Source organism: Carassius gibelio, chromosome A5, assembly GCF_023724105.1.
Source record: "Carassius gibelio isolate Cgi1373 ecotype wild population from Czech Republic chromosome A5, carGib1.2-hapl.c, whole genome shotgun sequence".
In the NCBI taxonomy this organism is placed as follows: domain Eukaryota; kingdom Metazoa; phylum Chordata; class Actinopteri; order Cypriniformes; family Cyprinidae; genus Carassius; species Carassius gibelio.
Window position 1 is genome coordinate 2,171,812 of NC_068375.1, and position 14,862 is coordinate 2,186,673.

Sequence of the window (14,862 nt, forward strand, 5' to 3'; positions counted from 1 at the left end):
AATGCTAATAACTTTTTAATGCATTAGCCTATTTGAAGGAAACTGGGCTCAAAATATTCCCTGGCTTATGCCGATAACATAGATACCAAATATACCACGGTAAGCTGAACTTCCGGTCCGCCATTTTGATTTATGTTGAAAACATACTTTTTCGAACTCCTGATCAACCGTATGTCCGATTTTCACCAAATTCGAATCAAATGATCTTCAGGCTATACTGATTCAAAGTTATGGATTTTGAGTCGATAGACAAAACCGTTTTCGCATACCACATCGACGAATTTGAGGCACAATGAGAAAATGACACTTGAGGCTGTATCCCTGGAATGCTTTGGCATATTGACACCAAACTTTGTGTGTGTCATTGAAAAGTCACACAGAGTACACCAAATTGATTTTATAACAGTGTCACCTATTGGTCAAGCTTGATAAACCAAGTAATCATGCTACTAGAGGTGGTATTGGTGTTTTTTTTTTTGCCATTTCAAATACAGTAATTCCAAAATTGCTGTTATTGCTCATTAATGTATTTGGTGTGATGCTTTATGCGATGCTTAGCTACTACATTTGCCGTTGGAGTGCTTGGCCCCGTAATTGCTGCTTGCAGCTATATTTATTAGGGGCCAAGCACCGAAGGTGCGAGGCACCTATTGTTTTTGTTCCGGTTCTTATTATTATTATTATTATTATTATTATTATTATTCTTCCGACTGGGAGTCTATGGCAGCCCATAGAACCGAATGCGGGAAAGTTGTTTTGGTTTGACATTCTGATAGAGGACAGTGCCAACATTAAGTACACCAATTTTGGTGTGTCTAAGACATTCCCTCTAGCGCCACCAACTGTCCGAAATTTCACTTTAATTTTGTTAATAACTTTTTAACCGTGAGGCCAATCAACAAAATTCTTTTTTCCTCTGATTTCTGAGCTCAAGCCAATTCGATTGCACCCTATACAGTCATTTTCCGTCATAGAAATATGGCCGCCATTTAGAATTTTTTTAAAAACATACTTTTTCGAACTCGTCCTAGACGGTTTGTCCGATTCACACGAAAATTGAACCAGGTCATCTTCAGGCAGTGCTGACCAAAAGTTATGCAAATCAAATTGATTCGTCAAACCGTTTTTGATAAACGCTCTAACAAATTTTACGTAACGCTTACAAAAACAGTCGTAAGGCTGTATCTCGGCAACGACTTATCCTATTCAGACCAAACCTGGTACATGTCATAACAAGCATGACTTGAGGCTACTTGCTGCGTTTCGGCGCAGCGCCACCTACTGGTCCGGAGATATGGAAAATTGCTATTTTTGCTTATAACTTCTAAACAGTTTGTCCAAAAATCATAACATTGGTCTTGTTAGATTCAGGGCAACATGCCGAGTCGACTGATATCCAATTTTACCATCTCGGCCATTTTGACTGTCGGCCATTTTGAATTTTGTGCTAAAATGCTGTATTTTCAGAACGCATCAACGGATTGTTACAAAAAATGGTATGGGTCATCAGTACAATGTCCTGAAGGAGCGTGAGAAGTTTCGAAACAGCGCAACCTAGTGGTGATCATCCTTATTTAAATGCTTATAACCTTGGGTGTGGTCGACTTATTTTCTCGAGACTCACCAAATTGGACTCCTGAAACCTTACCGAGTCCAACGATACCAAACATTCTAGGTTTCGCCTAACGGTTTGTGTAGCGTTGTGATTTAGCGCTTAAAAAACATCTGGCTATATCTTTGAAACCGCTTGTCTGATCGAGACGAAACCACCGTCAGAAGTTCGAAAACATAGGTCGATAGCTATACGCCAATGCCCAAATGCCAAAATATTGATAGTAAGGGGTAGTAATATTCAATCAAAGTCAAGAGTCAGTCAATTTTTACGTGCTTTTTCATATAAATGCCCATAACTCTGAAGTGAATTGAGATATTTTCACCAAAATTGACACACATATGTATGGGCTCACTCTGAGCAAATATAAAAAAAATGGTTGGACTGAGCCTCTTGGTGGCGCTATAATAGAACAAAACATGAAATTCTCATTGACTTCAATACAGTTTTGTGAAATAAAATGCTATACTAAACAAATGCATTGGTGTAATATTACAAAACTCAGAATGTGTCAACAACACCATCCCCTGAAGGTACTCAAAATATTTTGAAACAGCGCCACCTAGTGGTCAAAGGTTATAACTCAATTTACATAAAGGCTAATAACTTTTGAATTAATCTGGCTATTGACATCATGCTGGTCTTTTTAAATTCCTTGGGTCAAGTCGAGAACATAAAATACAAAGTTTACCTTATTTGGCTGAACTCCCTGTCCGCCATTTTGATTAATGTTGAAAACCTACATTTTCGAACTCCTCCTAGACCGTTAGTCCGATTTTCACCAAATTTGACGTGGATCATTTTCAGACCATTCTGGCAAAAAGTTATGGATTTTGTGTCCATATAAGAAACGGTTCTCATTTAGGGCATCAAAAAATCTGCTGGAAGGGTGCCAAAATGCGTTTGAGGCTGTATCTCTGCAATGCTTTGACATATTTGCACCAAACTTTGTATGTGTCATCGTCACCTCACACTGACCATTACAAACTAATTTGGTAACAGTGCCACCTATTGGTTACACGTGAAAAGCCAATAAATCCTATTACTAGTTGTTGTGTTTATAGTTTTCAAGCCATTTTGCCTAAAATAATCTTAAAACTGTCTTAATTACTCATTCCTGCCGTTCGTCTGAAGCTTGCTTCTGTAGTGCTTGGCCCCGTTATTGCTGCTTGCAGCTATATTTATTATTATTCTTCTTCTTCCACCCCAAGTCTATGGTAGCCCATAGAACCGATTGCGGGAAAGTTGTATAATTTGGCACACTAATAGAGGACTGTCTGAACATTAACCGTAGCAAATTTGAAGTCTCTAACTCAAACTCTCTAGCGCCACCAATTGTCTAAACTTTCAAAAACTTGATGCTAATAACTCTTGAACCGTAAGCCACAAAATGAAAATTCTTTTTTCCTGTGATTCCTTGGCTCATGCCGAGTCGAATGGACACCGAAATTCAAAAATCGCAAGGCTTAGTTTTTTCGCTATCGTCAATTGTTCGTAAAACCTACTTTTTCGAACTCGTCCTAGGCCGTTGCACCGATTGTCACGAAAATTGAATCAGATAATCTTCAGACCATGCTGGCAAAAAGTTATGGAATTCAAGTTGATTTCTCAAACCGTTTCCGAATATCTCATGAACGAATTCTTCGAAAAGCACGCAAACGTGAACGTGAGGCTATATCTCCGCAACGGTTTGGCCTATTGAGACCAATCTTGGTGGGTCTTATAATAACCATTCCCTGGGACTACCTGCAGTGTTTCGGCGCTGTGCCCCCTAGTGGTCAGGAGATATGAAAAATGCATGTTTTTGCTCATAACTTCTGAACGGTTTTGCCAAAAATCACAAAAGTGGTGTCTTTAGATTCAGTGCATCATTCCGAGTCGAATGATACCGAATTTTCCCAATTCGGCCATTTTGGGCGTCGGCCATTTTGAATTTAGTTGTAAATTGCTGTATCTTAAGAATGAAGTTCCGTATCGTTTCGCAAATAATTACAAAAATATCCGGCTCCATGCCCTGAATGTACACAAAAAAATTGGGGGCAGCGCCACCTTGTGGTCAATAGTTATAACGATTTTTCGAAAAATGCTAATAACTTTTGCATACATTAGCCTATTGTAACAAAACTGATGTTGATAGATTCCTTGGGTCATGCCGAGAACACCGATACCCCATTTGTCAATTTTGGCAAAATTTCCTGTCCGCCATTTTGATTCATGTTGAAAACCTACTTTTTCGAACTCCTCCTAGACCGTTGCTCAGATTTTCACCAAATTTGATTTGGATCATCTTTAGACTATGCTGGCAAAAAGTTATGGAATTTGTGTCGATACACGTAACCGTTTTCAATTAGCGTACCAACGAATTTGCTGGAAAGATGCCAAACTGCATCTGAGGCTGTATCTCTGCAAAGGTTGGAGATATTTACACAAAACTTAATATGTGACATTGTCACATCACATTGACCACGCCACATAAATTTGGTCACAGCGCCACCTATTGGTCAAGAGTAATAAACCAATCAATAACCGCTAATTATTACATTTCCAATAATGCTAATAACTTTTGATTGCATTAGCCTATTATCATGAAACATGTCTCAAAATGTTCCTTGGGACATGCCGACAACATACATACCAATTATGTCATATTAAGCAAAACTTCCTGTCCGCCATTTTCATTCATGTTGAAAACCTTTTTTTTTAAACTCATCCTCAACCGTTTGTCTGATTTTCACCAAAATTGAATCAGATCATCTTCAGACCGTGCTGACAAAAAGTTATGGATTTCGTGTCAATAGACGAAACCGTTTTTGTACAGCGCTGCTTCAGATGTCAGGCATCTTCACAAAATGAGTCTGAGGCTATATCTCTGCAAAGCTTTGTTGTAATTAAGCCAAACTTGTGTGTGCCATTGTCTAACATGGAGAATAGGCTCACAGACACTCACACACAGAAATGAAATGGTTCAACTATTATATGAATAATCAATAAGCATGATTACACATACACACACACACACAGAGAGAGAAGTACATGCCCACACATTTTGTTGTATGTAGATATTTGTAGTAGATATACTTTCACTCAATGTGATCTTAAATGCTTGAACAGTAATATTAAATAATAGTAATATATATTTTTCTAGATGAATCGATCATCGAGTCAATGAACTGTAATGTTTTAGTCTTTAGTGAGCCCATTAGTGGTCTTCCAGTGACATCTAGTGGTCGTAAATGCAATTTATCATACAACACTGTCTCTTTAACCTTTATAACTGTTATATGTTGTCTTAATTTCATTCCAAAGAAGCATACGCAATTTATGTATAATTTCACAGTCTAGATAATAGTACTGCACTGATTTTAAATAACCTAGATATGGCTGACAGTAAAAGAATAGAACAGAATTACAGACACACACAAACATGAAATGTTTAAACTAGTATATTAATACTCAATAAGCATGCTTAAACCCACACACAGATGCACACATTTTGTTATATATAGATAATTAAAATAAATGATGGGTGATAAAACCTATTGCAAGTCTTCTGTTTTTATGGGCTTCTATGTCATTTTTCAGGTTTCATTGCAATCATAATCTGGCATAATTATAAACATTAGATATATCTGTATGAATAAATTGGTAAACTTTGACTCAATGTGATCTGAAATGCTTGAACAGTAATATTAAATAATAGTAATATACATTTTTTCTAGATGAATCCCTCAACAAGCCCATAAACTGTAATGTTTTAGTCTTTACTGAGCTCATTAGTGGTCTTCCGGTGACATCTAGTGGTTATAATTGCAATTTTTTATTCAACACTGGGTTTTAAAGCTTTATAAATATTACAGTGTTCTTTTTTACCTAATCTCTGTTAAATTTTGCATGATTGTTTAGAAAAAATACAGATCTAATGCATGTGTGATTATATTACCCCTTTTTTTTTTGCAGTTTAATGCCATTCACAACAGAAATCTTTTGTTTTTTAGGCCTGTTTAACTGTTATAGCACCAGCTATTTTCTGATCTTAATGAAACTTTGCATGCTTGGTGGGTCATCTTTCACATGTTATAACCAAGTTTCATAAAGTTTTGATTTTTTGTTTCAGTTTTATAGGCTTTAGGTTACATGTGGCCACGGCCCTTTCCTAAATGACCTCTTATAGCTGACCAAAGTACAAAATGCAACATATTTTTGAAAATTATTGATCTAGAGAGTCCAGAGAATATTATTGCAGTGGTTTGATCAAGACTGAACAAAAAACCAGGTGACCCAAAACATTCAAATTCGTGGACCAATTTTACGAAAAAGGCTATAACTCGGGAACAAAATGAGATATCTTCACCAAACTCAGAACTCATATGCATGAACAAAAACTTAAGTCTAATTATTATTTTTTTTCCATATCTGCCACTTGGTGGCGCTACAGGATGAAAAAAAATCAAATGGCTATAACTAAGCAACCGTTGATCCAATCAACTTGAAAATTGATATGGCCCAATGTGGCACAAGTGCTCTATGAGGAATTTCACTTATCTTAAAAAACATGGCCGCCATTGGCAAAACAACTTTAAGCACCTATTTGACAAGGTTAATGGAAGTCGATCGGAACGAAACTCGGTGGGCATGTTCGACTCATTGCCCTAAAGGTCTGTAAGTATTTTGAAAGAAATTGCCCACAACATTGTCACCTCCCACAGAACACAACAAAGCGATTTGATTACAGCGCCACCTATTTTCCAAAAATGATAATGCATCATTTTACTGGAGTTTTACTGGCTGTTTCAATTACACTCTTCCAATAAATCCAATAATTGCTTTTCTTACTCGTTGCATTTGGTCTGATGCTCCATGCCATGCTTAGCTCCTCGCTGTGGAACTTTTATTAACGATTTTCAGCCATTTCAATTACAATCATGCAATTATTAATTTCATTATTCATTGTTGCATTTGGTCTGATGCTACATATGCTTAGCTCCTGATATTGCCGCTGGAATGCTTGGCCCCGTGATTGCTGCTTGCAGCTATATTTAGGGGCCAAGCACCGAAGGTGCGTAGGCACCTATTGTTTTCGTTGGCGTTATTATTATTAGGGGCCAAGCACCGAAGGTGCGTAGGCACCTATTGTAATCGTTGGCGTTATTATTATTCTGCTTCTTCTTCTTCTTCTTCTTCTTCTTCTTCTTCCGCCACAAGTCTATGGCAGCCCATAGAACCGATTGCGGGAAAGTTGTATAATTTGGCACACTGATAGAAGACAGTGCCAACATTAACTATAGCAAATTTGAAGTCTCTAACTCCAACTCTCTAGCGCCACCACTTGTCCAAACTTTCAATGTTTATATGCTAATAACTTTTGAACCGTAAGCCAGAAAATGGAAATTCTTTTTTCCTCTGAATCCTTGGCTTAAGCCAAGTCGAATGAATCCCGAAATTCAAAAATCGCAAGGTTTAGTTTTTTTGCTATTTTCAATTATTCGAAAAACCTACTTTTTCGAACTCGTCCTAGACGGTTAGTCCGATTTCCACGAAAATGTTCTCAGATCATCTTCAGACCAGGCCGGCAAAAAGTTATGGAATTCAAGTTGATTCGTCCAAACGTTTTTGAATGACACGTAAACAAATTTGACGAAAAGCACGCAAAAATACACGTGAGGCTATATCTCGGCAACGGTTTGTCATATTGAGACCAAACTTGGTGTGTGTTATAATAACCCTGACCTGAGACTACCTGCAGTGTTTCGACACAGCGCCACCTAGTGGTCAGGAGATATGAAAAATGCATATTTTGGCTTATAACTTCTGAATGGTTTGGCCAAAAATCACACAACTTGTCTCTTTAGATTCAGTGAGTCATGTAGAGTCGAATGATATCCAATTTTCCTGTGTCGGCCATTTTAGGCGTCGGCCATTTTGAATTATGTTTTAAAATGCTGTATTTTTTGAACGCAGCATCGTATCGATTCGCAAATAATTACAAAAATATTCGGCTCCATGCCCTGAAGGTACTCAAAAAGTTTGGTGGCAGCGCCATCTTGTGGCCAATAGTTATAATGAAATATCACATAAATGCTAATAACTTTTGAATAAATTAGACTATTAAAATTAAAATGGTCTCGCTTTATTCTGTGGGTCATGCCGAGAGCATTGATACCAATAATGTAAAAATTGGCTTTACTTCATGTCCGCCATTTTGCTTAATGTTGAAAAACTACTTTTTCGAACTCCTCCTAGACCGTTAGTCCGATTTTCACCAAATTTGACGTGAATCATCGTCAGACCATGCTGGCAAAAAGTTATGGATTTCGTGTCGATATACGTAACGGTTCTCATTTAGCGCATCAACGAATTTGCTGGAAGGGTGCCAAAATGCATTTGAGGCTGTATCTCTGCAACACTTTGACATATTTGCACCAAACTCTGTATGTGTCATCGCCACCTCACACTGACCATGCCACACAAATTTGGTAACAGCGCCACCTATTGGTCAAGAGTAATAAACCATTCATTAACCATGAGTAATTACACTTTTTAAAATGCTAATAACTTTTTATTGCATTAGCCTATTTGAAGGAAACTGGGCTCAGAATATTCCCTGGCTTATGCCGATAACATAGATACCAAATATACCACAGTAAGCTGAACTTCCGGTCCGCCATTTTGATTTATGTTGAAAACATACTTTTTCGAACTCCTCATCAACCGTATGTCCGATTTTCACCAAATTCGAATCAAATGATCTTCAGACTATACTGATTCAAAGTTATGGATTTTGAGTCGATAGACAAAACCGTTTTCGCATACCACATCGACGAATTTGAGGCACAGTGAGAAAATGACACTTGAGGCTGTATCCCTGGAATGCTTTGGCATATTGACACCAAACTTTGTGTGTGTCATTGAAAAGTCACACAGAGTACACCAAATTGATTTTATAACAGTGCCACCTATTGGTCAAGCTTGATAAGCCAAGTAATCATGCTACTAGAGGTGGTATTGTTTTTTTTTGTTTTTTTTGCCATTTCAAATACAATAATTCCAAAATTGCAGTTATTGCTCATTAATGTATTTGGTGTGATGCTTCATGCGATGCTTAGCTCCTACATTTGCCGTTGGAGTGCTTGGCCCCGTAATTGCTGCTTGCAGCTATATTTAGGGGCCAAGCACCGAAGGTGCGAGGCACCTATTGTTTTTGTTCCGGTTCTTATTATTATTATTAGGGGCCAAGCACCGAAGGTGCGTAGGCACCTATTGTTTTCGTTGGCGTTATTATTATTATTCTTCTTCTTCTTCTTCCGCCGCAAGTCTATGGCAGCCCATAGAACCGTTTGCGGGAAAGTTGTATAATTTGGCACACTGATAGAGGACAGTCCCAACATTAACTATAGCAAATTTGAAGCCTCTAACTCCTACTCTCTAGCGCCACCACTTGTCCAAACTTTCAATGTTTGTATGCTAATAACTTTTGAACCGTAAGCCAGAAAATAGAAATTCTTTTTTCCTCTGAATCCTTGGCTCAGGCCAAGTCGAATGAACCCTAAAATTCAAAAATCGCAAGGTTTAGTTTTTTCGCTATTTTCAATTATTCGAAAAACCTACTTTTTCGAACTCGTCCTAGACGGTTAGTCCGATTGCCACGAAAATTGGCTCAGATCATCTTCAGACCATGCTGGCAAAAAGTTATGGAATTCAAGTTGATTCGTCCAACTGTTGTCGAATGACACGTAAACAAATTTGACGAAAAGCACGCAAACATGCACGTGAGGCTATATCCCGGCAACGGTTTGTCATATTGAGACCAAACTTGGCGTGTGTTATAACAAGCATGAACTGAGACTACCTGCTGTGTTTCGACACAGCGCCACCTAGTGGTCAGGAGATATGAAAAATGCATATTTTGGCTTATAACTACTGAATGGTTTGGCCAAAAATCACACAACTGGTCTCTTTAGATTCAGTGAGTCATGTCGAGTCGAATGATATCCAATTTTCCTGTGTCGGCCATTTTAGGCGTCGGCCATTTTGAATTATGTTTCAAAATGCTGTATTTTTTGAACGCAGCATCGTATCGTTTCGCAAATAATTACAAAAATATTCGGCTCCATGCCCTGAAGGTACTCAAAAAGTTTGGTGGCAGCGCCACCTTGTGGCCAATAGTTATAATGAAATATCACATAAACGCTAATAACTTTTGAATAAATTAGTCTATTAAAATTAAAATGGTCTCGCTATATTCTGTGGGTCATGCCGAGAGTATTGATACCAATAATGTGAAAATTGGCCTTACTTCCTGTCCACCATTTTGCTTAATGTTGAAAACCTACTTTTTCGAACTCCTCCTAGACCGTTAGCCCAATTTTCACCAAATTTGACGTGAATCATCTTCAGACCATGCTGGCAAAAAGTTATGGATTTTGTGTCGATATACGTAACGGTTCTCATTTAGCGCATCAACGAATTTGCTGGAAGGGTGCCAAAATGCATTTGAGGCTGTATCTCTGCAACACTTTGACATATTTGCACCAAACTTTGTATGTGTCATCGCCACCTCACACTGACCATGCCACATAAATTTGGTAACAGCGCCACCTATTGGTCAAGAGTAATAAACCATTCATTAACCATGAGTAATTACACTTTTTAAAATGCTAATAACTTTTTAGTCCATTAGCCTATTGCAACGAAACTGGGCTCAAAATATTCCCTGGCTTATGCCGATAACATAGATACCAAATATGCCAGTGTTTACTGAAGTTCCGGTCCACCATTTTGATTTATGTGGAAAACCTACTTTTTCGAACTCCTCATGAACCGTATGTCCAATTTTCACCAAATTCGAATCAGATGATCTTCAGACTATGTTGACACAAAGTTATGGATTTTGTGTCGATAGACAAAACCGTTTTCGCATACCAAAGCGACGAAGTTGAAACACAATGACAAAATGACACTTGAGGCTGCATCTCTGGAATGCTGTGGCATATTAACACCAAACTTTGTGTGTGTCATTGAAAAGTCAAACAGAGTACACCAAATTGATTTCATAACAGTGCCACCTATTGGTCAAACTTTATAAGCCAAGTAATCATGCTACTAGAGGTGGTATTATGATTTTTTTTTGCCATTTCAATTACAATAATTCCAAAATTACTATTATTGCTCATTAATGTATTTGGTGTGATGCTTCATGCCATGCTTAGCTCCTACATTTGCCGTTGGAGTGCTTGGCCCCGTAATTGCTGCTTGCAGCTATATTTATTATTATTAGGGGCCAAGCACCGAAGGTGCGTAGGCACCTATTGTAATCGTTGGCGTTATTATTATTCTGCTTCTTCTTCTTCTTCTTCTTCTTCTTCTTCCGCCGCAAGTCTATGGCAGCCCATAGAACCGATTGCGGGAAAGTTGTATAATTTGGCACACTGATAGAGGACAGTCCCAACATTAACTATAGCTAATTTGAAGTCTCTAACTCCTACTCTCTAGCGCCACCACTTGTCCAAACTTTCAATGTTTGTATGCTAATAACTTTTGAACCGTAAGCCAGAAAATGGAAATTCTTTTTTCCTCTGAATCCTTGGCTCATGCCAAGTCGAATGAACCCCAAAATTCAAAAATCGCAAGGTTTAGTTTTTTCGCTATTTTCAATTTTTCGAAAAACCTACTTTTTCGAACTCGTGCTAGACGGTTAGTCCGATTGCCACGAAAATTGGCTCAGATCATCTTCAGATCATGCTGGCAAAAAGTTATGGAATTCAAGTTGATTCGTCCAACCATTGTCGAATGACACGTAAACAAATTTGACGAAAAGCACGCAAAAATGCACTTGAGGCTATATCTCAGCAACGGTTTGGCATATTGAAACCAAACTTGGTGTGTGTTATAATAAGCATGACCTGAGACTACCTGCAGTGTTTCGACACAGCGCCACCTAGTGGTCAGGAGATATGAAAAATGCATATTTTGGCTTATATCTTCTGAATGGTTTGGCCAAAAATCACACAACTGGTCTCTTTAGATTCAGTGAGTCATGTCGAGTCGTATGATATGCAAATTTCCTGTGTCAGCCATTTTAGGCGTCGGCCATTTTGAATTATGTTTTAAAATGCTGTATTTTTTCAACGCAGCATCAAATCGTTTCGCAAATAATTACAAAAATATTCGGCTCCATGCCCTGAATGTACTCAAAAAGTTTGGTGGCAGCGCCACCTTGTGGTCAAGAGTTATAATGAATTATAACAAAAATGCTAATAACTTTTGAGTAAATTAGACAATTGAAATGCAAATGGTCTCCCCGTATTCTTTGGGTCATGCCGAGAACATAGATACCAATTATGCCAAAATTGGCCATACTTCCTGTCCGCCATTTTGATTAATGTTGAAAACCTACTTTTTCGAACTCCTCCTAGACCGTTAGTCCGATTTTCACCAAATTTGACGTGAATCATCTTCAGACCATGCTGGCAAAAAGTTATGGATTTCGTGTCGATATACAAAACGGTTCTGATTTAGCGCATCAACGAATTTGCTGGAAGGGTGCCAAAATGCATTTGAGGCTGTATCTCTGCAACGCTTTGACATTTTTGCACCAAACTTTGTATGTGTCATCGCCACCTGACACTGACCATGCCACATAAATTTGGTAACAGCGCCACCTATTGGTCAAGAGTAATAAACCATTCATTAACCATGAGTAATTACACTTTTTAAAATGCTAATAACTTTTTAGTCCATTAGCCTATTGCAACGAAACTGGGCTCAAAATATTCCCTGGCTTATGCCGATAACATAGATACCAAATATGCCAGTGTTTACTGAAGTTCCGGTCCACCATTTTGATTTATGTGGAAAACCTACTTTTTCGAACTCCTCATGAACCGTATGTCCAATTTTCACCAAATTCGAATCAGATGATCTTCAGACTATGTTGACACAAAGTTATGGATTTTGTGTCGATAGACAAAACCGTTTTCGCATACCAAAGCGACGAAGTTGAAACACAATGACAAAATGACACTTGAGGCTGCATCTCTGGAATGCTGTGGCATATTAACACCAAACTTTGTGTGTGTCATTGAAAAGTCAAACAGAGTACACCAAATTGATTTCATAACAGTGCCACCTATTGGTCAAACTTTATAAGCCAAGTAATCATGCTACTAGAGGTGGTATTATGATTTTTTTTTGCCATTTCAATTACAATAATTCCAAAATTACTATTATTGCTCATTAATGTATTTGGTGTGATGCTTCATGCCATGCTTAGCTCCTACATTTGCCGTTGGAGTGCTTGGCCCCGTAATTGCTGCTTGCAGCTATATTTATTATTATTAGGGGCCAAGCACCGAAGGTGCGTAGGCACCTATTGTAATCGTTGGCGTTATTATTATTCTGCTTCTTCTTCTTCTTCTTCTTCTTCTTCTTCCGCCGCAAGTCTATGGCAGCCCATAGAACCGATTGCGGGAAAGTTGTATAATTTGGCACACTGATAGAGGACAGTCCCAACATTAACTATAGCTAATTTGAAGTCTCTAACTCCTACTCTCTAGCGCCACCACTTGTCCAAACTTTCAATGTTTGTATGCTAATAACTTTTGAACCGTAAGCCAGAAAATGGAAATTCTTTTTTCCTCTGAATCCTTGGCTCATGCCAAGTCGAATGAACCCCAAAATTCAAAAATCGCAAGGTTTAGTTTTTTCGCTATTTTCAATTTTTCGAAAAACCTACTTTTTCGAACTCGTGCTAGACGGTTAGTCCGATTGCCACGAAAATTGGCTCAGATCATCTTCAGATCATGCTGGCAAAAAGTTATGGAATTCAAGTTGATTCGTCCAACCATTGTCGAATGACACGTAAACAAATTTGACGAAAAGCACGCAAAAATGCACTTGAGGCTATATCTCAGCAACGGTTTGGCATATTCTGTGGGTCATGCCGAGAGTATTGATACCAATAATGTGAAAATTGGCCTTACTTCCTGTCCACCATTTTGCTTAATGTTGAAAACCTACTTTTTCGAACTCCTCCTAGACCGTTAGCCCAATTTTCACCAAATTTGACGTGAATCATCTTCAGACCATGCTGGCAAAAAGTTATGGATTTTGTGTCGATATACGTAACGGTTCTCATTTAGCGCATCAACGAATTTGCTGGAAGGGTGCCAAAATGCATTTGAGGCTGTATCTCTGCAACACTTTGACATATTTGCACCAAACTTTGTATGTGTCATCGCCACCTCACACTGACCATGCCACATAAATTTGGTAACAGCGCCACCTATTGGTCAAGAGTAATAAACCATTCATTAACCATGAGTAATTACACTTTTTAAAATGCTAATAACTTTTTAGTCCATTAGCCTATTGCAACGAAACTGGGCTCAAAATATTCCCTGGCTTATGCCGATAACATAGATACCAAATATGCCAGTGTTTACTGAAGTTCCGGTCCACCATTTTGATTTATGTGGAAAACCTACTTTTTCGAACTCCTCATGAACCGTATGTCCAATTTTCACCAAATTCGAATCAGATGATCTTCAGACTATGTTGACACAAAGTTATGGATTTTGTGTCGATAGACAAAACCGTTTTCGCATACCAAAGCGACGAAGTTGAAACACAATGACAAAATGACACTTGAGGCTGCATCTCTGGAATGCTGTGGCATATTAACACCAAACTTTGTGTGTGTCATTGAAAAGTCAAACAGAGTACACCAAATTGATTTCATAACAGTGCCACCTATTGGTCAAACTTTATAAGCCAAGTAATCATGCTACTAGAGGTGGTATTATGATTTTTTTTTGCCATTTCAATTACAATAATTCCAAAATTACTATTATTGCTCATTAATGTATTTGGTGTGATGCTTCATGCCATGCTTAGCTCCTACATTTGCCGTTGGAGTGCTTGGCCCCGTAATTGCTGCTTGCAGCTATATTTATTATTATTAGGGGCCAAGCACCGAAGGTGCGTAGGCACCTATTGTAATCGTTGGCGTTATTATTATTCTGCTTCTTCTTCTTCTTCTTCTTCTTCTTCTTCCGCCGCAAGTCTATGGCAGCCCATAGAACCGATTGCGGGAAAGTTGTATAATTTGGCACACTGATAGAGGACAGTCCCAACATTAACTATAGCTAATTTGAAGTCTCTAACTCCTACTCTCTAGCGCCACCACTTGTCCAAACTTTCAATGTTTGTATGCTAATAACTTTTGAACCGTAAGCCAGAAAATGGAAATTCTT

The 14,862-nt window shown here is 38.2% G+C and overlaps 3 long non-coding RNA genes across 6 annotated transcripts in view; 1 reads left to right on the top strand and 2 right to left on the bottom strand.

Annotated features, from left to right (window-relative positions):
* LOC127988578 (uncharacterized) overlaps nt 1-5,983 on the bottom strand; it is a 33,648-nt gene extending 27,665 nt beyond the window's left edge. For all 3 annotated transcript variants that reach the window (XR_008161753.1, XR_008161751.1, XR_008161752.1), the window contains exon 1: nt 5,630-5,983. This is a non-coding gene — a long non-coding RNA (uncharacterized LOC127988578). The remainder of the gene's footprint in view (nt 1-5,629) is intronic.
* The window catches only part of LOC127988591 (uncharacterized), a 67,572-nt gene extending 59,377 nt beyond the window's left edge, over nt 1-8,195 (bottom strand). Inside the window, exon 1 of the long non-coding RNA XR_008161760.1 lies at nt 8,099-8,195. This is a non-coding gene — a long non-coding RNA (uncharacterized LOC127988591). The remainder of the gene's footprint in view (nt 1-8,098) is intronic.
* LOC127988561 (uncharacterized) overlaps nt 1-14,862 on the top strand; it is a 90,316-nt gene that overhangs the window by 4,444 nt on the left and 71,010 nt on the right. For both annotated transcript variants that reach the window (XR_008161745.1, XR_008161747.1), the window contains exon 2: nt 10,903-13,302. This is a non-coding gene — a long non-coding RNA (uncharacterized LOC127988561). The remainder of the gene's footprint in view (nt 1-10,902; nt 13,303-14,862) is intronic.